General features: G+C 47.4%; 1 protein-coding gene across 1 annotated transcript in view; it reads left to right on the top strand.

Annotated features, from left to right (window-relative positions):
- HTRA1 (HtrA serine peptidase 1) overlaps nt 1–23,649 on the top strand; it is a 51,939-nt gene that overhangs the window by 7,982 nt on the left and 20,308 nt on the right. The window contains exons 3-4 of the mRNA XM_011930234.1: nt 18,004–18,103; nt 18,529–18,733. The gene's annotated coding sequence lies outside the window, so the exon portion shown is untranslated. The remainder of the gene's footprint in view (nt 1–18,003; nt 18,104–18,528; nt 18,734–23,649) is intronic.

The following is a 23,649-nucleotide window of genomic DNA, read 5'->3' as shown; positions in this document are numbered from 1 at the left end:
GTGCCATTCAGGTCAACTGTATCCTTCCTGATTTTCTGCCTACTGATCTATCAGTTCCTGAAAGAGAAGTGCTGACGTCTCCTGAGTCTATTCTGAAACACTGGATTGCGGTCTCCATGATGAACCACTAGAGTTAGAAAACCTGAGTCCTAGCCCCATTTGGGCCTTTGGGATGACTCCTTTCCACCTCAGTTTCCTCAGCTGCAACAGGAGGACAATGATGCTTCCCAGGAGACATCAACAGGATACTGTGACATAAGGGATGTGAAGGAGCTTTGTCAACTCCTAAAGTTTCAATGCTAGGAATCCTAAAGCATTGAAGTCCAATGATATAAGGAATATGAAGGAGCTAAGGAATATGAAGGAGCTTTGTCAACTCCTAAAGCTTCAGTAGTAGGAATCCTAAAGCACTGAAGTCCAATGATACAAGGAATATGAAGGAGCTTTGTCAGCGCCTAAAGCTTCAGTGCTTCAGGAGTCCGAAAGCATTGAAGCTATAAGAGATTAGGACCTCTAGTTGACAATTCCAGACTCTTCCAGGGCTCCTGATAGAGCCAACACCAAGAATAGTGAAGCCGGAAGGATGCAAATAGTAATATGCCTCCTGGGTGTCAAAGTGTGGGTCTCCTCTGGGCATGTTCTCTTGTCCTACTGAGACATGATAGCTCTTGGCCAAAGTGACTGAACTTGACCCTCTGTTTCAGGAAGGCCAAATGCAGGGTTCACCACCGTCATGTCCAAGGGCAGATGCTTTGGTCCAGAACATCAGCGTCCCAGTCATTACACCAAGCAAGCTGCAATCTCTGCCTGCACCGTGGAGAGCGCACGCTCCTCCCAGGGTGGCCTGCATCCTGTGTCCTGCATCCTGTGTTCTTCTCAGGCCGACTTTCTGTTTAATGTTTGCTGGTCAGGAAGTGGCCTGAGCTGAGGTTCCTCAGATCCCAGCCTGACCTTTCTCCACCAGCATTTTTGGCTCTGAAAAATATAGCCCAGTGTGGTTTAGCTCCACTGGATGAAACCCAATAGGAAAAGTCTGATAATAGCAGAGGAGGGATAGGAGGAAGGGTGAGGATTTGAGAGCATCTGGGATGGACCATGTGTGTGGATATTGTTCTGTCTGTGGGATTGTGTGACACTTCTCATTTACAGTCTGTTCCCTTGGAAGTCCCATCACTGGCCAAACATATAGTCCTTCTGTCCTCTGAAAAGTATCATTCTGCTCCTACCTTTGACAACCATCTCTGACCCATCAACTCCCTGTTTACATGCGTCTTGTGGATGAGGACACCACCTTACCTGTAAGGACACTGGTGGCTTCCCAAAGCCACCAACTGACTTGTAGAGAAGACAGAATCCCAGAGTATGAAACCTGAGGGTAAAGGGTCCTGGCAGGTCCTAGAGCCCAACCCTTCGCTTCACAGGTGGGGAAACTGAGGGAGCCAATGGGAACATGACTCTCACAAGCCGCACAGCTCATCTGTAGGGGCCAGTGTGGAGTCTGTTTATCTTGAGACCCAGGGCTGAGTCTTTGAGCCCTCCCCATCTCAGCCACATCCACCTGTTGGAGCAGTTAGGTGTTTGGGAGAGGCCATGGTCCATACTCATGGTATTCCTGTAAAGCTGGAGAAACAGGCCTTGCTCCCTTAGTCTCTCTAATCAAAATGAGGTTGCAGAAAACCCTTCTCCCTACTTCTCCCTAAAATAATTTCCTTGGGTTAGAAGATGACTAAAAAGCTATTCATCTGATGACTGATGTCTCCCTTCAAGAATTATAAGCACATATAAATGCCTTTGAATGGTAATTATAATAATTTTGCTGAAGGGAAAATATCAGTATAAATATCATGGTGGACTCACTGATGAATGAGGACTGAAATGCTTTCATGTCTTTTCAGCTGTGGTTAGATTTTCTTTGAGCAGAGTATACAAGTTTTTCCTCTCCTAGCATAAAGACTTTTTTTTGTGTCTTTTCTCTCTACTGTTCAGACATGACAGAAAATGCATTTATACATTTGATGACATATTGTACTATCTCAATTCTTTAATATTATAAACGTAATTTAATCCTATGAAAAATTAAGAAAAGAAGATTCATATTTCACCATTACCATCTCTCCAGAAATACTATTATTATTATTATTATTATTATTATTATTTTGAGACAGAGTCTTGCTGTGTTGCCCAGGCTGGAGTCAGGGGCACGATCTTGGCTCACTGAAACCTCTACCTCCCAGGTTCAAGCAGTTCTCATGCCTCAGCCTCCTCAGTAGCTGGGATTACAGGCCTGCACCACCACACCCAGCTACCTTTTATATTTTTAAGTAGAGACAGTTTTGCCATGTTGGCCAGGCTGGTCTCGAACACCTGGCCTCAAGTGATTGGCCTGCTTCGGCCTCCCAAAGTGTGGGAATTACAGGCATGAGCTACTATGCCTGGCCTAATTCCATAATTTCTGTCCCAAGTGTTGCCACCATTTGGTTAACTGTTCCCCTGTCCACATCCATCTAGGCCAAGGTTGTGATGTTAAAAATCCTGAGATGGACATTTTCATGTTTATGGCTATTTCTGTATCTAGGGTCATTCTCTTAGGAGAGGTACTAAGAAGTACAGAAACTGGAAAGAAGGATATGGAATTTTTATGGTTCTGGTATAAATTGCCAAATTATTTTCCAGAAAGGTTGTAGCCATATTTGTTGCCATCAGCTCTAGAATTTCAACCTCGTAAGTCACTGAAAGAAATTATCCCAAAAGCAATCCTTCAGGAATAATGGAAGAAGATGGTGCTGAACCCCAGCCATTCTGCTCACTGTTAGATTACGTTTTTGGTCTTACAGGTTACTTTTATTCTCAGGTTGATTGCTCTTAAGAGTTGAGCAATGTTTGGGGTAGAATAATGAGCACTTTTCAAATTTGGTTCTACCTGGTTGAGTTGTGATCACAGGCAGTCTCACCTGGGAGGGGCTCGGGTGGTTGTCAGCTTGTCCTTCCAACACTCGCGTCTCAGGTGAGCAGTCTGGGACCAGTGAGGCGACCTGAAGGCTGGAGGTCACAAACTAGGAGGTGACAGAGAACCCAGGTCTCAGGAAGCCCAGCCCAGGGCTCGCTGCAGTGAGCCTCTCGGATGCCAGCTCCGTCCAGGATGCGGGAGGAGGACAGACTGATTTGGTCTGTTTTGAAAAGTGATGAAAATGTTTATTCAAATGTTTTGTACACATAGGCAGAAGTATAACAGGAGCTGCATATACAAAATTATTTTCTAGCAGTCACATTAAAAAAGTAAAAAGAAACAAAGAACATTATTATTTTTGTTTTTAAAACAGCTTAATTGAGAGATAATTTACATACTATAAAATTTACCCCAAGTGTACAATTTGCTGTTCTTGTGTATTCACAATCATGCACCTATCACTACCAACTCCAGAACACTTTCATCACCCTAAAAACAAACCCCGTATCCATTCGTAGCCACCCCGTACTTCTCCTCCGTCCAGCCCTAGGCAACCACCGGTACATTTTCTGTTTCTATGAATTGGCTTATTCTGGACATTTCATATAAATGGAATCAAACAATACGTAACTGCCTCTGTCTCTTAGCATAATGTTTTCAAGGTTGTCCACGTTGTAGCATGGATCATTATTTCATTCCATTTTATGATTAAAAATATGCCTTTTTATGGATACAGGGAGACCTGACTTCTATTTTATCTCCCCTCCCTGATGGGGAATCCTAATTTCAGCCTGGAAGGTCACTGTGAACATCTAAACGCACAGGTGATACTGACTGGTTGCATTGGAAGAAACTGTAGCACCTGACTCAGGAAGCCAGCATTAAAACCAAGAATATTCTATACAGATGGGGATTACGCACTGCAGGGAAAACATGAGGAAATGCACTTTTCAGATTTATTAGATCACAGAACTTCTTTGGAGCTGGAAAGGATTTCGGAAACCGTCTAGCCTACCCCCCTCATCTTACCACTGAGGTAACTGAGACCCAGGAAGGGGAAGTGGCTTGTTTTGGGTCCGGGACCACTTTTCATTTCTTATTTGAGCCAAAGCTTCCTTCTGGTGTCTGTCTCTGTTTCACAAGTTCCCGTCGCATGGGTGCTGGGTATTGCTTGCAAGAACCGGCCTCTTCCTTGATACAGGGGCTCGTTCACTGTCACCTCCCTCCCTCACGTCTCTTCTGCCCCTCTGCAGCCCCAGGCCCTCCGCCTGCACCACGGGGGCAGACTCAACCCCTGTGGGCACTGCCTCCCAGTCTGCGGCCAGAGGCTGGGGGGCTGGGGAGACTGAACAGCCCCGGCAGCTGCAGACATAACAACCTATGTTGAGGAGTCGGCGCAGGAAGCGAACCCAGCTGAGAAATCTGCGAAGGTCAGGACCGGAGCCAGACGCTTATCAAGAGGAAAGTTAATGGTGTTTTTGTGAACTGAGCAGTCAGCTGTTTCCCTGAAGATAATAATAGATACATCATGTTGGGCATTCAGGAGGCATCTGAAAAAAAAAAATTGTGCAGTGGAATTGATTGGAAGCTTTTCCCTAATACATAAAATAGGCCAGAAAAGACTATCAAATGTAACAGCACTGATCAAACCCAAGCACTCACCATAGATCCAAGCAAGGACTAAAAAACACGATTTTTTTTTTTTTTTTTCCGCCAGTGAGTCTGAAAAGTGATTTTCAATGCCAGGCACCTTTAAACATAGACAACATAAACAACAACATAGTTGTTCTGGAAAAAGCATCTTTTCCCAGTAAAGCCAACGATGCAGATCTAGGCTGTGCTTGTGACTGACAGCACAGAGAGGGGTTCACAGCCAGCTGGCCAAGTGCCCCCCGAAAGCGCATTTCGAATCTGCTCTATTTGAGAGAGACCGTCTTAGCCTTGTTTGGGTAAGTCTTCCTCCTTCGCTTCACCTGCCACAGACTTTTCCAGGCACCATCTGCTGTAGTGTTGGCCCAGCCCCTGCAACAGTTACTGCTGAAGGCACCCGGGACATGCAAGACGGGGGAGCAGCCTGAGGTCTGGCGTCCGGCAAGCTTTTCCCACTTGGAGCCGTCTGGGAGACTGTCCCGGAAAGAGAAGGGCTGCCAACACTTGGAAGTGCCAATGTGGACTGAAAGTTGAGGACAGGCTCCCGGCTCCCCCACCTCTTCCTCCTTGATTCGTTAAAGGGAAAGAAAGAAGCCACACGAAACTCTCCTGAATTTCATTTATTTCTATACAAAAGACAGAGCGTGGTCATTCATCATTCAGATTTTAACCTTTTTAGACAAATAATAATTCCTGCTTGTGAATTCAGTGTATTTTAACAAGAACAGGTCTGAGGGCCGTTGGCCGTGGGAGACACCGAAGGCTGGCTTTCCTTAGGTTTGCAGACAGTGGCCCTGATGGTGCATAGGGTTTCAGGTTTCCTTTAGACCTCAGCTGGCTGCCTGTGCTGCCACTTAGCAATGCCACTGTCTTTCCTGTGCATTTTCTCTGCAGAGTTCGAGGACATCCAGTCACACAGGCCCCTCTGCGCCCATGTCCCCGGCGCCCTGGAATGTGCAGTACCAGCAGCAGCGATTAGAATGGGGGTCTGGTTTCCCGGAATGTGCAAGGTCTCACTTCTGTTTCTGCTGCCTCCATGCCCCAGACCAGCGCTGGGCCGGGCTCTGGGCTGGAGCCGTGGCTGACAAGTTTCCTTGGAATTTAATGGAGCGGGGCAGACAGCATGCAGCCACTCAAACTGAAAACTTGGGAAAGAAATATGTGTTCTGGGGCAGCTTTGCTGCATTCGCTGGGCCATACATGCTTCTTTTTCTTTCCCCAGGCAACCCCTCTTGCAGACAGGAGGCCCCATCTCCTTTCGCTTCATGCCTCATTGGCCATTAGGAACCTTTTAAAATTGATTTCTCTCCTGACCCTCTGAGAGAACATAGTCCAAGTTCCCTGGAGGAAGAGGAAGCGCTCTGTGTTTCTCTGCAGTTCACGGCTCATTTAAATGCAGCCCACGTGCTGTCTCTCCCCACTCCTCTGCCTGCTCCCCTTGTGCTTTTCATGATCATTCTCAAATTCAGCGAGAAACCTCACAAAGGGAGTTTTTCTTAGGGAAAAGTCATCCTTGGCCTCCTGAACGTGGACCAGCCCCTCTCCCCAGCTGCACAGCATCAGGTTAGTTAACCACCTGCCTCTATCTGGGTCCTGTCTGGACAGGCCTACTCACACCTGCTGCAGGCGTCCGACTTGCCCTCAGGTGCCTGTGGCTTGTCCAGAGGGGTGGAGCTCACATTCCAGTCCTGACAGCTGAAGTTCAGTGGTGAGGACCCTGCATTCAGTGTAAAGATCAATATTCCAGGTCCTCTCTTCCTGCCACCCAGAGACTGCCTGTTTGCAGGCACTCGGTCCCAGTTGCCCTGGGCCTGCAGTCCTTGCATTCTCTCTGCTTTGTTTCTGCTGTTGCACCCCTGCCCCATCACAAATGCACGTTGGGGGGCCTTCCGCTGGGAAGTGAGAGGCTGGGAAGTAAGAGGAGCACTAGAGGGATGGTTGAGCTTGCATCCAGCCTTGACTGCATTCGCTCTCCCCCACTTCTCTGTAAAGGTGCTGAGCTGTGAGTGGAACCAAGTGGATGAGAGTGGCCCCGGGCACCTGCCGATAAGTTTCCCGGTGTGTCATTTTCTTCTAGGAGTCTCACCTGGATTTGGTTCTGGATTTATTTATTCAGCAAGTAGCCTCTTTGTAGTGACTTTTAATCTAGCCATGCTCGGGGCTGAAGGGGATGCCAAAGAAATATATGATGAGCCCCTCAGACAGCATAAAGGTGAAGATGAAGCCTCCAGCATGTACCCCCCATGTATACCCCAGGAAATTCTGAGTGTGACTGGATTTTGGACCTCCCAAAAGCTGCTGGCGCCTGGAGGCTGGGGCCCCGAGGCTAGACCTCACTCCTGCTGGGTTGCTGGGCTGGGAGAGTACTGATGGCAGCTGAGGAGTGAGTCCCAGACCTCACTGAGCCATTCCCAGAGATTATTTCAAGTTCTCCTGACACTGCACTGGAGGCCTGCGGTGCTGGCCTTCTTTATTTACAGTTTCTGACTGGTGTCTAGCAGCCTTGCCAGAGAGAGTGGCAGTGTGTCTGCAAGTGACCAGGAGAAATGTCCCAGGCTTTAGGGCAGGACTTTGAGCATATAGCAGTGGGGGCCCAGCAGGCAGTCTCCTGGACAGTTACTTCTCCTTGTCCTTACATGGTCGGGAGGTTGCTGCCTGGCTTTTCAAGTGAGGATGGAACGTGCTATCCACGGGCCTTAATTTCCAACCTCTGCATGATGCATTTTGTGCTCTTGCCTTTGAAAGAACTTTTATTTTCTTGTCACTTATGCCCAAACCCACATGGCAGAAGGAAGGGAGGCTGGGACAGGGGAAGCGGATGAGCTGCTGCTGACGGACCTGCCCAGTTTCTTAGCTCATCCCGGCCTCCATCCTGGTGAGCAGACACTGGCCCAATCCAGCCATATTTTTGGCTGAGTTTCTGTCTTCACATCTCATCCTTTCCCCGGGATCCTGGCAATTGTTGGTACTGGGTTGTATGTATTCTTATTTGTAATCTTTAAAGTAGGAGTACCTTTGCTGGTATTTAAAGTAGAGGAAATCAGGTGAAGAGTCACAAGTGATTTGCAAGCTGGGAGAGACATTAGAATGTAAATGTGAGGAGGCCTCAGCATGAGGGGCTTGCCTGGGCTGCACAGCTTGCCTTGGCTGGAGTATGCACTGTTCTGGCATTGCAGGGAGGATGGCTACCTTGCCTCCCTGCAGGTGGGGGACTGTGTCAGCCCCTGCAGACTGCTCCTGGGCTCCTGGGTTTGATCAGATTAAGGCAGCATCTCCAGTAGCACCGGAGCAGCTCCTGTGATGCTTTTCTGTGCTAAATCTGGATTTTGGGTATTAAATGAATTTGTAATGCAGTCACACATTGCCCCATGTTCAGAAGGGTGCTGCACCTGTTTTAATGCTCTGCTATTGCTCTCTTGGGAGTCTTAATAATTTTTGAACAAAGGGCCCCACATACTCATTTCGCACTGGGCGCTGCATATTATGTAGCTAGTCTTGAATCTAGGACAGTGCATTAAAATGCCATTGATTGGATCAATCTGCTCTTACAACTGATTTGAATTTTGGGAACATGCTGTTCCCTGTGAATAAAGGAGGATTCATTTCTTTTCCCTCGAATACACTGCGTTCTGTTTTCCAAATTAGCTCTACTTATCAACTCTGCTGAGAAATTGGAAGGCGGGATTGTTCTGGCTGGAAGGGAAGGTTAGATTGTTAATCCTGCGTCCTGGCCCTGATCTCACAAAGTGTGAAGCATGTTCCCACAATGATGTGGGCTGCAGGGGGCTGGAGGCTGGCTGAGAAGGCGGGGACCAAGGGGGGAGGCCAGCTTGGGAGCCAGACAGATGGGGTCAGGCTCTCGCTTTTGCCACTCGCCAGCTCTGAGGCTTTGGGCAACATGATTTAATTCTCTGATCCTTGTTTTTTTTCATCTTTCTGTAGACTGGTGATAAGATGCACCTTGCAGGCTTGCAGGAAAGATTAGAGGTAATATTTGTGCCTATTATTGGGCTTGACATATAGTAGATGCTATACAATAAATAGGTCCTGTTATTCTTATTGATAATATTATTTTATTGCCAACATTGAAGGTTGGGTGGGATTTGACTAGCTGGGGGGGAGGAGAATGAGATCATCCAGGCCGGAAGGAAAAGAGGCATGAATGCAGGCGGATGGGGTGAAGCACTTTGGAGGTGTGGGGAGAGGTCTGCACGGTGGGAGTGTGCATTAAGGAGTTCTGGGGAGAGTGGAGGAATCAGTGCCACATGGCAAATGAGAGGTAATCGTGGGCCCGAGGAGATGGAGATGGCTGTGGGGATCCTGCAGGAAGTTTATGTACCCCAAAGTGGCATTGTCAGTTAGGGGGAGACACTGAAGACAGAGGTGAGGCCTGCCTGAATTAGCGCAGAGTGGGATTCTTGGAAGCTTCAGAAGCTTGAGAAGAGCCACTTGGAGGTGTTGAAATGTACCTGGGAGGGATGTGGAGACCTGGCTCTGGTCTGAGAGCTGGGAGATGGTAACCCAGGTGGCCTTGGCCTTGAAGATGGGGCATGATATTTAGTGCTTTATGTGCAATCTCACCTAGGACTCCCAAGCCCTGTGGAGTAGGCGATATTAGCTCCGTGTTACAGAAAGAGAGACTGAGGCTCAAGCAGGGACAGGGACGGTCTGAAGTCACACAGCTATAAGGGGCAGAAGTGGGCATGGAGGCATTAACTTAGAGCCGAAAGGTGTGACCTTCCTTAGGGTGGCTGGCCCCACGGGGAATGTGTGTGGGTTGGAGTACAATTTGGTGTTCCCACCCATCCCAGATGCTCTGCGTTTATGAACCCAAGTTGCCACATCAGGGCAGGCAGGGGCAGGAAGCTTTGCACGGAGAAGGGACAAGAGACAGAGCCAAAAACGGGGACAGGGCCCCAGGGTCCCATGCAGGGACAATGAAGGGGGTTGGCACACCTGGGTTAGCTGCTGGCCAGTGTGGGGAGAGAGCTGGCCTGGGAGTCTAATGGGAATGCCAGGGAAAGCTGCCTTGGTCCCCTAAAGTAAAGCCCCCATGCTGGCCATGGAGTGTTGGTGACTGAGGGTCCCTGCTAGCTGTCTGGCCGAGGCAGCGTGTCCTACAGGCGTAGCTCTGGTGTCCTGCTGGCATAGCATGAGTGCCCTTCAAGCTGGGAGCCAGCTCTGTGCTCTGGAGGGAGGTGGTGGGAGGACGAGGGACAGTGGGAACTGCCACCTGAGCAGGAATTGGTACCTTCTCCCACTGGCAGGTCCAGGTTTTATGGAATCTGAAACTTGTACAGTTCAGGATACCCCCTTCAAGAAAATAACCCCTCAAAATTATGAATATAACATTAGGGATGAAACTATTATTTATATAGATTGAAAAGAGAAAATGCCCAAAATGACAAACTTCAGAAAATATACAAATACTGCAAACATCACAAAATCCAGAAAAACAAGATTAAAAAAAGCTAACTGCTGAACACCCCTTCATCTTGAAAATGTCCCTGCCTCCTCCTCTATTTTTTGGCTGTGAACTCTGCTCACCTTTTCATGTGACAATGCTTTTGTAATATTTCCTAAAGAGAAAATAGAATAATTTATTATTACTTTTATTATTTTTTGGATGATTATTATGATCAAGTCAGTATTTTTCTGCTACCCACACACTCACTGTCTTCTGTACAACCTCTGGCCTGCACCAGGGGAACCAGCAGGGTGAGCAGTAGGGTGTCCCTGGAGACCACACATATAGCAGGATAGACACAGCAATTTAACTAGACACAGAAGGGACTTCAAAGCACACAAATGTATCTCATTTAACCCAAACAAAATGATTATCCAGTTTTTCTTTTCCCTTAGCCTCTTCCCCCAAATGCCGGCAGCCACCCTGATGGGATAGATGTGTGACAGAGGGCAGGAGACCGTGGCCTCAACCAGCTGCAGCTTCACTCTTTCAATTCTACATACTCTCTACAAGCCGAGATGATAGCACTTTGCTAGGGCCCCTCACAGGGCAGATGGAGGGCTCCATTCTGAAGCTTTGTGGATGTTTGCTGTCTATCCACTTCTGCTTCTTGTGCCTATGCAGGGATTCAGGCCCAACCACTGCAGAGAGCCCAAGAGCATCAGCCTCCCAAACTGTCATGGTTGGTGGCACCTTTAGTAGTTGATACAGTTTGGTTGTGTCCTCACCCAAATCTCATCTTGAATTCCTACATGTTGTGGGAGGGACCCGGTGGGAGGTAATTGAATCATGGGGGCAGGTCTTTCCTGCACTGTTCTCATGATAGTGAATAAGTCTCCCAAGACCTGATGGCTTTGTAAAAGAGAGTTTCCCTGCACAAGCTCTCTCTGCCTTCTGCCATCCATGTAAGATGTGACTTGCTTGTCCTTGCCTTCTGTCATGATTGTGAGGCTTCCCCATTCACGTGAAACTGTAAGTCCAATTAAACCTCTTTCTTTTGTAAATCACCCAGTCTCAGGTATGTCTTTATCAGCAGTGTGAAAATGGACAAATACAGTAGTGCAGTCATTTCTTCATGGTCCTCAGTAAGGCTCAAAAGTACCCAACAGTTCCGTTGATCAATTAGTGAGGTCCAAACAATTTCATAACTATTTGTGTCCCTACAGCACAGTGGTCATTAAAAAAAGACATTTTAATTTCATTATTCAATAAGCATGATTACTTATGAATGGGATATGTGCACCTGTTGGGTGTCACATGACCTTTCAAATCTTGGAATCAGTTTGGACACCACCATCCCCATTTCCAGTTCAACACAGATTTTTGTGTGGTACATTCTTTTTATCACAGTGACTGCCAGAAATCCAGCTTCATATGGACTCGTGAAAAGAGATGTAGTGTGATCTGACTTCGAAACTATGATTGGTCTAGAGTTAGTTTACAAGGTGTCTAACAGTGATCCCATATCACTGTATTTCCCCAGAAAACCTGAAATATCAATGAATTTTCTGTGGCACTCTGGGGTCCCTTGGGGCAGACTATGGGAACCATGGCATTAGAACCATAAGGACATGATTCTGGCTTCTTCCTGCCTCAGATCTAGTCTTTACCTGGCATTTTTGCCTTAAAGATGAAAGCAGCATACATTTTGATGTATTTAAAGCACATATTCGTCCAGGCATGGTGGCTGACACCTGTAGTCCCAGCACTTTGGGTGAGGCGGGTGGATCACAAGGTCGGAAGTTCGAGACCAGCCTGACCAACATGGTGAAACCCCCGTCTCTACTGAAAATACAGAAAATAGCTGGGTGTGGTGCTGTGTGTCTGTAATCTCAGCTACTGAGGAGGCTGAGGCAGGAGAATCACTTGAACCCAGGAGGTGGAGGTTGCAGTGAGCCGAGGTTATACCACTGCACTCCAGCCTGGGTGACAGTCAGATTCTGTCTCAAAAAGAAAAAAAAAAAAAGCACACATTCAACTTTGTGCTTATTCTTTTGAGAGAAACACAGATAAAAGTCTATCCTTTAATTCATACTCCCCATACTGCGATTTTCATTTTTACTGCAACAAATTGTGTTAAGTGGGATAATGAATGTCAAACACTTAATGCCTTGCTCTTTTCAGTAACATGAAATATTGGAGAATAATGACTGAAGCTTATCTGCACTGCATATGTCTCTTCTCTTCCTCCTTGAAGGATGTTGTTGAAAGTTGTTAAGAAGTATTATGTGTAAAACTCCAGGGATGATGTGCTTCAAGGAAGCAACATTTATGAAGTTGTGTGCTTGACTAGTAGTTTATAAAGAGGGAAGACGAATCATTTATTATATTGGGATTGAATCCTGGCAGTTTTTAAACTATAAAGTTACAGGAAATGTTGGCTTCTCTTAATGGGCCATTTATTGTGTTAAATATCAGTAATGATAAATATTTACTAGGTAAGTGGAAAGATCCATCTCTATAAATTGTTGTAACTTATCATTTTACGAATCTTAGTTACTCAGTTTTTCTGTTTAAAAATGAAATCGTGTAGCACTGTATAAGTCATTCAGTTTTTTCTTTTGGAGAATTACTCTGGATTGTCTAGGCTCTGTGTTCTCCACATATATTTTAGAAATAGTTTGTGAATTTCTACAAAAAATCCTGCTCAGAATTTTCACTGGGAGTGTGCTTAATCTATGGGTCAATTTGTGAGAAATTGATAGCTTAACAATAGTGAATCTTCTGATCCACAAGTGTGGTATTTCTCTTCATTTATTTAGGTCTTCTTTATTTTGATAGCATTTTGTAGCTTTCAGTGTACAGATCTTGCAAATATCTTGTTAAATATTTCCCTAATTATTTGATATTTATTTTTGATGCTGTTATAGTTATATTTTAAAAATTTTGATTCCAATTATTGCTAATACATAGAAATGCAATTATTTATTGACCTGTTATCCTGTGACATTGACAAACGCAGTCATATATTCATAGATTTCTAGAATTTTTCTACATAGACTATCATATATATCATCTGCAAATAAAGACAGTTTTACATTTTCCTTTCCAATCTCGATGCCTTTTCTTTCTTTCTCATGCCTCATTGTGTGGTCCATTACTGAACGGCAGCCAGTTCCAGCTTTCTGTTCAATAAAGGAGCAGTTAAAAGAGCCAGGCCTTGACCTTGCTGGAGGCTTCCCATCCTCATTGCCTTCTGCTTCCTCAGTTCTGGCTTAACAGAACAGTGTGGGGAGGAGGCATGGTCCTTACCTACTAGGGCGTTACATTGGCCTTCTTCAGGTTGGTTGATTCGTCAGGTTTAAGAGCTCACCTGGGCTGCAGTCAGGCTAGATTATCTGCTGACCTTGCCCTGTCTCCTTTCTGTAGTGGGGTACCCTTGTAAGCTAGGGAGAAGAGATATAGGTGAAGGCCGGAAAAACCAGCCTGCCACACAGCTTCCCTGGATCATACCTTCGCAGTGATATGATGACACTGTTAGGAGGAGCGGAGGTGGCTGAGTGGGTCTCCAGACACCTCCCTTTACCTCTCTGCTGTGCCACTGATGTGTGACGTGCTTCACCTATGCAGAGCTGCCACTGAGCAGCACCGTGGCCAGTCCTGTTGATTTTCTTCTTTCTAAATTGTATGCCATGGCTTGATCAAACATTTCATATACAGTAGATCATGAAATCAGCATAGAAAACACATTGAGGTAGATGGTGTTACCACATTTTATGGATGAGGGGCTAACACTTGGAAGAGTGAGGTAACACGTCCAAGGCCACACAGCTAGTGAGCACTATGCTGAGGGTCACATTCTGGTCCATCTGAGGCCAGAGACTGTGCACAGCCTTCTCCTCATGCTGAGTGGCCTGGACGCCCCCACCCTCTGTCCCCTGAACCCCTTGGAGAGTGGGCAGTGGCAGAACCAACCTGGGCCCATCTATGGGGATTCTCCATTGGGACTGACCCTCTGGAAGGAAGACAGTTGACCCACAGTTAAGATCACAGCAGATGGGCCAGCCAGGGTTTCTGTAGAACATCAGGCAGTGGCCACTCCATCTAGTTTCATGGATGAGCCTTTTTAATGGAACAGGAATCTAACACTGAACCAAGCTGCTTTTAGACACACTTTTATTCCTCACTCTGAAATGGCATTTGGACAAGCCAAATATTTCTTCTTCTTTCAGTTGACATTTTGTCCATCTTTGAACTGTTAGTTGATGTTTCTTCTGTTTAGTTATTTCTGTTCTATTTTCCTGTTGCCACTGGTCCACCCAGGGATGGTAAGAATGGAAGTCAATGGTTGCTTTTTCATCTGAGATGCGTCACGATGGCTTGTCAGTCAGGCTTGTCATATGGTCTGTGATCCCACTGCTCCTTCTTTCTGTTTCCTCATCTACAGAATTTGGAGAGTTCTGGACCTGATCTCAAATTTCACATGTTCTTTATCTTCCTGCAGCACGCTGGGGAGAGGGAGAGACAGGGATTCCATCACAGAAGGTTGGAGCTGGAGCAGACTTCACAGCTCATTCTAGAGGCATTTGGTCCATCTTACAGATGAGGAAATGGAGGCTGCCCAAGGGACTGAGGCTGGAACTGGGCCTTCCAGTGGCCAGGCCAGATCCTCCTTGGTCTCCCTTGTTGCTTTCCTGGTGGACAGACCCTGGAGCCACTTTCTGTGACTGTGTGAGAAGGCAACTGCCCAGCAAAATCCATCTTCAATCCATCTTCATTTTTGCCTCTGGTGTGGGCAGATTCTCCCATACCTAATTCGGGAAGCCAGAAAGAGGAAGTCAGTTAATGATCCTTAGTGGGAAGGCGCTAGTAATGGTCCTTCTCGTGAGTTTCTGAAACACCACGCTGTCTCTGTGTTGCTGGCCTGGCCGGAGTTAAACCTCTTCTTGGCCTTTCCCCAGGAAGCTGGTCTGAGGAAGCCCAGATGCATTTGTTTACAGCTGTCTCTGGTGACGTTCGCCAGGCTCTGTGTTCAGAAGGAACATTTCCATTCCCTTATTTACACCTCCTACTGGAGTGCTCAAGGAGACACATCAATTATTTGCAACTACCTAGAAACCTGGGAGGGTAGCAGATCTGTAGGGGGCCAGTGTTGAAGCGAGAAGCTGTAAATCTGGTGACATTGTGGGCTTGGGAGGGCTTGCCCAGATCTACCTGTTACTTATACTCTCTATTAAGAAATTTTAGTGTCCATGGAGAAGTTATTTAAAGTCTGCGAGCCTCAGTTTCCCCATATATAATATGGGAAGGATACCTGATTTTCCTGTTCCACAGGAAGGTAGAAAAAATTAAATTAAGGCAGCTGATGAAAGGGTTTTGAAAGCAAAAATAATAATATGATATTGTCCTGAATTTGTTAAATTATTCCTCCTAGTAGTTGCAGATCTTTTTCTGTACCTTAGAAAACCATGCTGTGTAAAAAGAGATGATTCCAATCTTTAAATAAAGCAGCTCAGAGGTCAGGGGCCAGGACAGAAAGGGGCCCTTTGTTCACAGATGCACTCTCACTTCCGAGAAAGCAAGCGTGGGAGAGGCAGGCGGTCCTCCAGATGTCCCTGTGCCCTATGGTGTCAAGTTGGGTTACTATGGCCCCTGGTGACCCAGCGTGGTAGGGATGTGGGAGCCAGTGGGTATGAAACTGTGATGGGTCACAAGAGGGCTGGGACGTCTCACAGCTTCTACTTACAGCCTAGAGCCTGGGGAAGGGCTGCCACCCTAGTGGTGAGAGAGGCACGTTTGTGTGTGTGTGTGTGCGTGCGTTTGTATGTATATATGTGTGACTCTGTGTGTATGTGCACATCTGTGAGTATATGAATTGTGTGGAAGTGTATATAGGTGTTTATGTGACAGTCTGTGTATGAGTGTGGGTGTATGTGTGTGGGTGTGTTTATGTGCATACGTGTGTGGGTGTGTATGCATAGTGTGTATGTGTGAGTTTGTGTGTGTGTGCGTGTGCATCTCTGTGTGTATGTGCATGTGTGTTAGGGGCAGGCACACAGGCCTGTTGGTAAATGAGACACAAAATACCTACAAAATACAAAATATGAGACAGGAAATACAAGCCACAGTTATTCATTTTTCAACGCAACAGACATAAGATTACCATGTGAAATTGCTGTGAAAGTTTCCAGAAGCTTCCTGTCAATTCGTAGCGAGCCGCTAACAAAGGAGTGCGGGTCTCTGGAGCCTGCTTGTGCAACGCGGAGCTACTCCAAGGGGGAAGAATGGGGTGCATGGCTCTTAGCTGCAGACCAGCCTGGAAGCCCTCCAGCCTGCTTGAGCAGAGACTTGTTAAGAGGTAGCAGCAGGTGGCAGAGATTAGGAGCTGGAGTAGTAGGCTAAGGCTGCACTTCCAGGGACACACTGCCTCTGCCACCACCTGTGCCGCCAAAATGGGAGCCCAGAACTCTGAATCTCTAGCAGCCCGTTTTTGAATCAGTTACCTTGGGTGTGTGCCTCTGGTTGACGGAAACTAACTTTTAGCCCTGCTGGGTGAGAGCCTCACATCGGGACATGTGACAGCTTTGTTGAAAGTAGCTTTGGAAACGCCCACCACGTGGGGCCACTCACTGTAGTATAAACGATCATGCACCACTGAGCGACAGGGATACGTTCTGAGAAATGCGTCGTTAGGCGATTTCATCACTGTGGGAATGTTACAGAGTGCGCCTACACAAACCTAGATGGCATAGCCCACTACACACCTAGGCCAGGTGGTAGAGCCTGTTGTGTCTAGGCTGCATGCCTGTACAGTAGGTTACCTTACCGAATACTGTAGGCAGTTGAAACAATGGTGAGTATTTGGGTATCCAAACATAGAAAAGGTACAGTAAAAACAATGGCGCTGTGGTCTGCGGTTGGCTGAAATGTTATGTGGTGCATGACTGTAGGTATAAAGCATTACAGTCGTTTGATTTTTCTCTTTTTCTCACCCACAGTCTTAAGGCACCTCTTATGCCTTTTGTCTGGGATGTCCCGGGCAGGGTTGGAACGCGTGGTTAAGGCATGGTGGAAACGGTTTTGGGGACGGACGATGGCCTCAGCTTGCCTTGGGGTGTCAGTGGGAAAGATAGGAGCTGCCCCTTTGCCTTCATATTTCTTCATAATAATCTCAGATCTACCCATCTGGTGAGCCTCTCCTAGAGAAAAGCCCCGGCGCTCCTTCGCTCCTGCGGTGTTTCTCAGGAGGGTTGCTTCTTTGTAATGGTGGGGACTCAGGGAAGGGACGCAGGCAGAGGGTGATACCACATCACAAAGGGACCCTTGGCTGGGTGCAGTGGCTCACGCCTATAATCCTAGCACTTTGAGAGACTCAGGCAGGTGGATCACCTGAGGTCAGGAGTTCGAGACCAGCCTGGCCAACATGGTGAAACCCTATCTCTACTAAAAATACAAAAATTAGTCAGGCATGGTGGTGGGTGCCCGTAATCCCAGCTACTCAGTAGGCTGAGGCAGAAGAATCGCTTGAACCCAGGAGGTGGAGGTTGCAGTGAGCCAAGATTGCGCCACTGCACTCCAGCCTGGGCAACAGAGCGTGACTTCATCTCAAAAAGAAAACAAACAAACAAACAAAACAAAACAAACAACAACAACAAAACTTGGGCCATCAGCTTCTTGGAAAGGCTGGTGTGAGGTAGAAGCATTTGCTGGTGCTTCTGCTCAACACCAGAGCAGAGGTGATTTTGTGGTGACTCTGTTGAGAGCAGAGAACCTGAGCAAGGAGGTTATCATGAGTGGATTTGACTGCCTTACCTGGGTGGGCGTTCCCTTGGGAGTTCGATGGACATTTGCACCTGAGCCCAGGTGGGGGAACTGTGCTCACTCCACCTTCAGAATTCCAAAGGCTGAGCATGCATTTTGGCTTCCTCTAACCCATGTCTTTCTCTAGGTGACCACAGCAGAGTATCGTTAAGTATCTATTCTTTGCTTTTGTTCTCAGGGCAGGAAGATCCCAATAGTTTGCGCCATAAATATAACTTTATTGCGGACGTGGTGGAGAAGATCGCCCCTGCCGTGGTTCATATTGAATTGTTTCGCAAGTAAAGAGAGCCTTCCTTTTTCCTATAACCTCTGAAGCTTTCACCGCCACTAGCAAAACATGAGAGCTATTTTTGAGATACATTAAAGTGTCAAAGTGTCACTGAATATCTTCCTACTTTAAGATAAGTGTGTCTCCCTTTGAACATTTGCCCTATTCGACTCTATGAATCTACAGTCTTAACCCTTTTAAATGTTTAAAGAACCTTGGGCTCTTAAGAGGTTCCCTAAGAATATTTTGTAAGTGGAATTGTTTGATGCATGCAAAAAACTGGCAGGATGTTTAGTTTTTAAATGTTAAGCCCGATATATAAAGGAGCAATTGCTAGGTGTGTGTTGCTGTTGCAGAACCCATTCATTAATCAATGTGTTGAAGCGTTCATTTTAAGGTGCTGCAGTCTTAAGTGTGTACTCCTTTGGATTTTAGGCTTCCGTTTTCTAAACGAGAGGTGCCGGTGGCTAGTGGGTCTGGGTTTATTGTGTCGGAAGATGGACTGATCGTGACAAATGCCCACGTGGTGACCAACAAGCACCGGGTCAAAGTCGAGCTGAAGAATGGTGCCACCTATGAAGCCAAAATCAAGGATGTGGATGAGAAAGCAGACATTGCACTAATCAAAATTGACCACCAGGTCAGTATGTTTTTGCCTACAGAGGTGAGTTCTCAGATGCCCTGGAACACCCTTGGCAAAGGTGCCAGAGCTCTCTGATTGTAGCTGATTCTCAGGGGGCACTGAAGCCGGTCTAAACCAGTCACAGGAGGGCCTTGAGGAGATGCTGAGTATGGCCTGGGCGTGTGGGAGAGGCAGGGGCTCAGGAAAGCTTCTGGAAGGAGCCAGATACAAGTTTTTAAAATAATGTTTTAAATGTTTATCAAAGAAAGCAATAGATTTGTAAAGAAATTAGTAGGTAAGTTGTGAAAATTGAGTCTCCTTCCCATTCCCGATCCTGTGGCAACCCTTGTTACAGATTTTATTTATCCTCCACAGATACGCCATGCGCTCACAGTGAACGTAGAATTTACTGGGGTTTAGACTGAGCCATCCTTAACTTGTCAACAGTTACTTTGAAAACAAACCAGCTCTCCCAAATTGGGGTTTTGCAGGATTATGAGATGTGTTCCAGAGCAATATTCCATACTTTATACGTCTTGGAAACCTTGAATTAAAACAGAGCTAATGGATTTCTTCTTTCCAGACCTTCTCAGAGCTTTTAGTATGCTAGTGTGCGTGTGGCTTGCCTACAAAAGGGTCTTGACTGAACTAATTTGCCCAAATTATAATCATTTGAGTATACAGCTTTTTTTTGGAGGGGGGAGGGGCAGAACTGAGCCATACCAAGATCAATCTGGGAAATGCTGTATTTGAAAATGCTTTCCATTTAAATATTCTCTTTGCAATCATTTTTGCTGTTGATTTGCTTAGCAAAGTCTTCATGTCTGGGACAATATCCATTTCTTACTGACTCATCAAAAACCCCCACTCGACACTTCCATGAGAGAGGTTTTGTTTGCTGTGTGGCATGTTCAGTGAAAGCGTGGTTTCTAGTTTCTTCACATCCTTGTAATTTTCTGGACTTCAGATGGAGGCAACAATCAGAGGAGGTTGGAATCCTGCCTCTGGCCAAGGAAAAGACCAGAGACCGAGCCAGGTGGGGTCTCTTGTCCAGCCCTCTGCTTGCCTCCCTCTACCTGGGTGTGGTCTGAGTAATTCCAGACAAGCGTAGAATTAATCAGGCTATTTGTGCTGTTGGATGGCATGCTGGGTACATCTCCTTCTGGAAACAGCTCTTCATGTGCTGTTTGGATGTTAGGATTCTGGGTCTCCTCCGTCTTTTTATGGCATCAAGTTGCTGCCCAGCCTAGGCTCCTTTACGGCCAGTCTTCAGAAAACCACCAGCTAACACATTTACAACCCTCCTTCCCCGATGTTCCTGTAACCTCTCTATGGCCAGGTGGCCAGGCACGGCCGAAGAGGCTCAGGGTAGATATAGGCTCTGTGTCCGGTGTGTGTAACTGGCCTTGAGTGAGGCTGCAGTTGTGTGTTATTTCTATTAGGTCACTGTGGAATTTCTAGCAACAACTCATCTTTCAAAGTGTGTTTATTGGTCACAGAATCATTGGGCCAGGCTCTGCCTTCATTCTTTTTCACCTAATCTGCATAATAGCTGTATTATCCCCATTTTAGAGAAGAAGAAACAGGGACTCAGAGAAGTCTAGTAATCTGTCTGAGACCACACAGCAAACATGTCATGACCCTGCCCTCCTAAGGCAGCCAGGCTACTGCTCCCAACGTGTCCAAGCCCATGGCTATTGCTGGAGGGATACAGGCTGGCCCCATGGAATGATGGGACAGCTTGACCTTAAACAGCCCATGGGAAGGTGGGTGCATCTGGTTTAGGAACAGGCTGCTAGAAAGGTATCCAGGATGTGGTAGTCTCACCGGAAGGAGCCAGTCAGAATAGCACAGCCTGTGGCCACGCGTGGGGCCTGTTCAGCCTCACAGAGCCTTTGGGAGGCAGCCAGCAGCAGGGCATGAGCTGTGTGCAGGCAAGGCGCTGGCCTGGATACCGCCCCCACTGAGTAACTTCGTGTTTGGAATGCGTGGGCACATACCGTGCAGCTGCTTCTGGCCGGGGGATATTCTTTTCCAATTTTGAGCCAAGGTGGAGACTGTCTCCTTGTGTCATCCCTGGCATGTCCTGGCAAGACGCGAACGATCTCAATAGACAAGCTTTGCAGAGTGTGTCTGACCTGACTCCTGCTGTCCTGGGAGTTGAGCTCTTCAGCCAGCAGCATGCTGTTTGACATGTGTTTCCAGTCCCCCAAGAAAGGGTGCTTGAAATTTAAAATTGAACTGATGTGGCTTTTCAAAATGGAATTGGAAATGAAAGGATATTAAATTGCAGACAACCACACAAAAGACTGGTTTCCACTGACTAAACTGCTTTTTTTTGCTGATAGTAGTTGAAAGTAGGGAGAGTAACAGCATCTCTTCCAGCTCTTTCTCTTTTGTTCCCTTGTTTTGATGATGGGTTATTTCGGGGGAGGCTCTGGTTGGCCTTGCTTTGTGTCATCTTAGGGATAACAAAGAGGATGAAAGAGATCAGGAAAACAGAGAAGGCAGAACAGAACCAGCAGAAACTGTGCTTGAGGAGTGAAAATCACCTACATGGCTCCTTGTATGAGACTGTGGCCCAGCCTCCCCCAAAGCCACTTAAGAGTAACCCAGTGAAGCTGGTGAGACTGCCTGCCGCGTCCGTAGGCCCAGCGACTAGCTTCGTGGCTTATCATCTGGGCCCAGCTCCTCCCCTGGCACCCTGATTTCACTTGGAGGGTCCTCCATTGTCCTTCATAAACGTGTTTATTTTATTTTATTTTTATTTTTTGAGACAGAGTTTTACTGTTGCCCAGGCTGGAGTGCAGTGGTGCCATCTCCGCTCACCCTCCACCTCTAGGGCTCAAGTGATTCTCCTGCCTCAGCTTCCTGAGTGGCTGGGACCACAGGCACGCACCACCATGCCTGGCTAATTTTTGTATTTTTAGTAGAGACAGAGTTTCACCATGTTGGCCAGGTGGTCTCAAACTCCTGACCTCAGGTGATCCACCTGCCTCAGCTTCCCAAAGTGCTGGGATTACAGGCGTGAGCCACTGTGAGTGGCTATAAATGTGATATTCTTGAGACTTTCAGTGAAATAAAAATTACCATGGACATCTGTGGTCATTGTCCACTTGCCACCCACCTACCCCCCTTACTGGCAGCAGCAGCCAGCATTTCACATCTCCGTCATCGGACAGCGTAGGTGGGCCCATCAGTCATGGTGTCCTACCCTCTGGTGCCAAGGGGTGGACACATGACCAAGTTAGGGCAAGCAGAGGCTCCCTGGAATTGCAAAGTGAAGCTGGATGTCACCCACAGAGACTAACATGGTGAAGCTGCTGTAGCCCTGCTCTTGAGACCCAGCGCTGTCTGAGTTCTTGCACTTTCTGAGTCCAGTTTAATATCTGCTTTTCCTCCTGTTCTTGGAGCTCCCCTCACAACTCCAGTGGCTTGAAGTTGCCAGAGATGTTTCTGGGCTTGTGACCAAATGACTCCTTTTCTGCTTCTCGCTGCTGAGCAGACACATGTGCGCTCACTTTGCCTGCTGAGTCTTGGGACCCGGAAGAGCTCTTGGGAGACGCTCATGGATCAGCCCCCTCTTGCAGGCCCTGCTGACTCCCTCCAAGCAGGAGGGGAGAAGGTGTCCACCCGCAGCCCTGGCTGGGCATCCCTTTCTGTGCTTCTGCCCAAATCTGAAACTCCTCTTTCCTTTGGACCCACGACCGTGGCCAGCCTGCCTGGGGAGGGAATCCCAGCTGCAGAAAGTCGGGACAGTGTGCGTGTAAACATGTTAATAGAAAGCAGCTTTGAGGGCAAACTAGTTCAGCTTTAGTTACAAACTCTTTCCAAATGTGTTTAGCATGAGCCACTGCCAGTGTGCAGCATATGTCAAGCTTTCATCCAGTGGTGGCATTTTGTCCCAATGGGTTTTTTTTCCTGAGCAGTTTGGGGCAGGGGTGGGGAGAGGGAGAGAGAAAAAGCAAAAGAGAGCGGTTTGGTTTCTTCAGGCTGGAGTACAGGGTAGAGATAATGGGATGTATTGAAGAAAGTAGGAGGGAAAGTTACTTTAGTTACAGCTATTTGTCCAGCTGTGCTGATTAAGAAACTTGGAGGAAAGCATCTCTGGAATCATGTCCTTCCCATCTTGTATATAGCCTTTGCAGATCTGCTGTTCTGGGAGAGATCTGAACTCCTTACTAGGGCCTTGAGGGCCCCATCTGATTGGGCACCCTCCCTCCCTCCACCCCTCCTCCTCTTCCCCTCCTCCCCTCCTTTCTCTGCCCCCACCTGCTCTGCTCAGACACCCCCTGCTCGGTTGCTTCCCACAGGCCAGGGCTGTCCCCTGGGGCCTTGGCTGTTTCCCTCCTAGGACCGCCCCTCTCCAGCTCCTCATGGAGCCAACCTTCCCGTCCTTCAGGCCTCTGGTTAAATTCTGCCTTAGACATCTCTCCCCACCCGACTGTGTGAGCTAACGCCCCATGCCCCAGTCTCCTCAATCCCACCGTGTCACTCTGGGGACACATCACCCCAGGGACAACTGCATTCCACTCTTGGTTTTTCCCTCCTCGTCCATTTATCACAATTTAGAGTCGCCTCACTCATTTGTCAAATGAAGTCCATTTCTGCAGCTAGACTGCGGGGTTGGGGCCACATCTGGCTGATCGGTCCTCATGTAGGAGGTGCTTGGCAACTTTGTCCCGAGTAGGACGTTCACAGCTGTCTGCCCTGGAGGAAGCAAGGGCACCCACCATGTGGATGGAATTGAGGGGAAGGCACCCGCGGCTCCTGCATCGAGCTTCTGTCCTATATTCAACGAGGAAATGACCCTGCAGCAGGCTGGCTGCAGATGCCCCTGCCTTCCCACTTTGCCTGCCTGGAGTTTGATGGACATGTGGTCCTGTCAGGGCTACAGCAGGTCTGTGGTCTTTGGTAATGCAAAGCGCTGGGGA

Source organism: Colobus angolensis, unplaced genomic scaffold, assembly GCF_000951035.1.
Source record: "Colobus angolensis palliatus isolate OR3802 unplaced genomic scaffold, Cang.pa_1.0 Scaffold85, whole genome shotgun sequence".
Taxonomy (NCBI): Eukaryota; Metazoa; Chordata; class Mammalia; order Primates; family Cercopithecidae; genus Colobus; species Colobus angolensis.
This window is presented reverse-complemented; position numbering and strand designations above follow the sequence as displayed.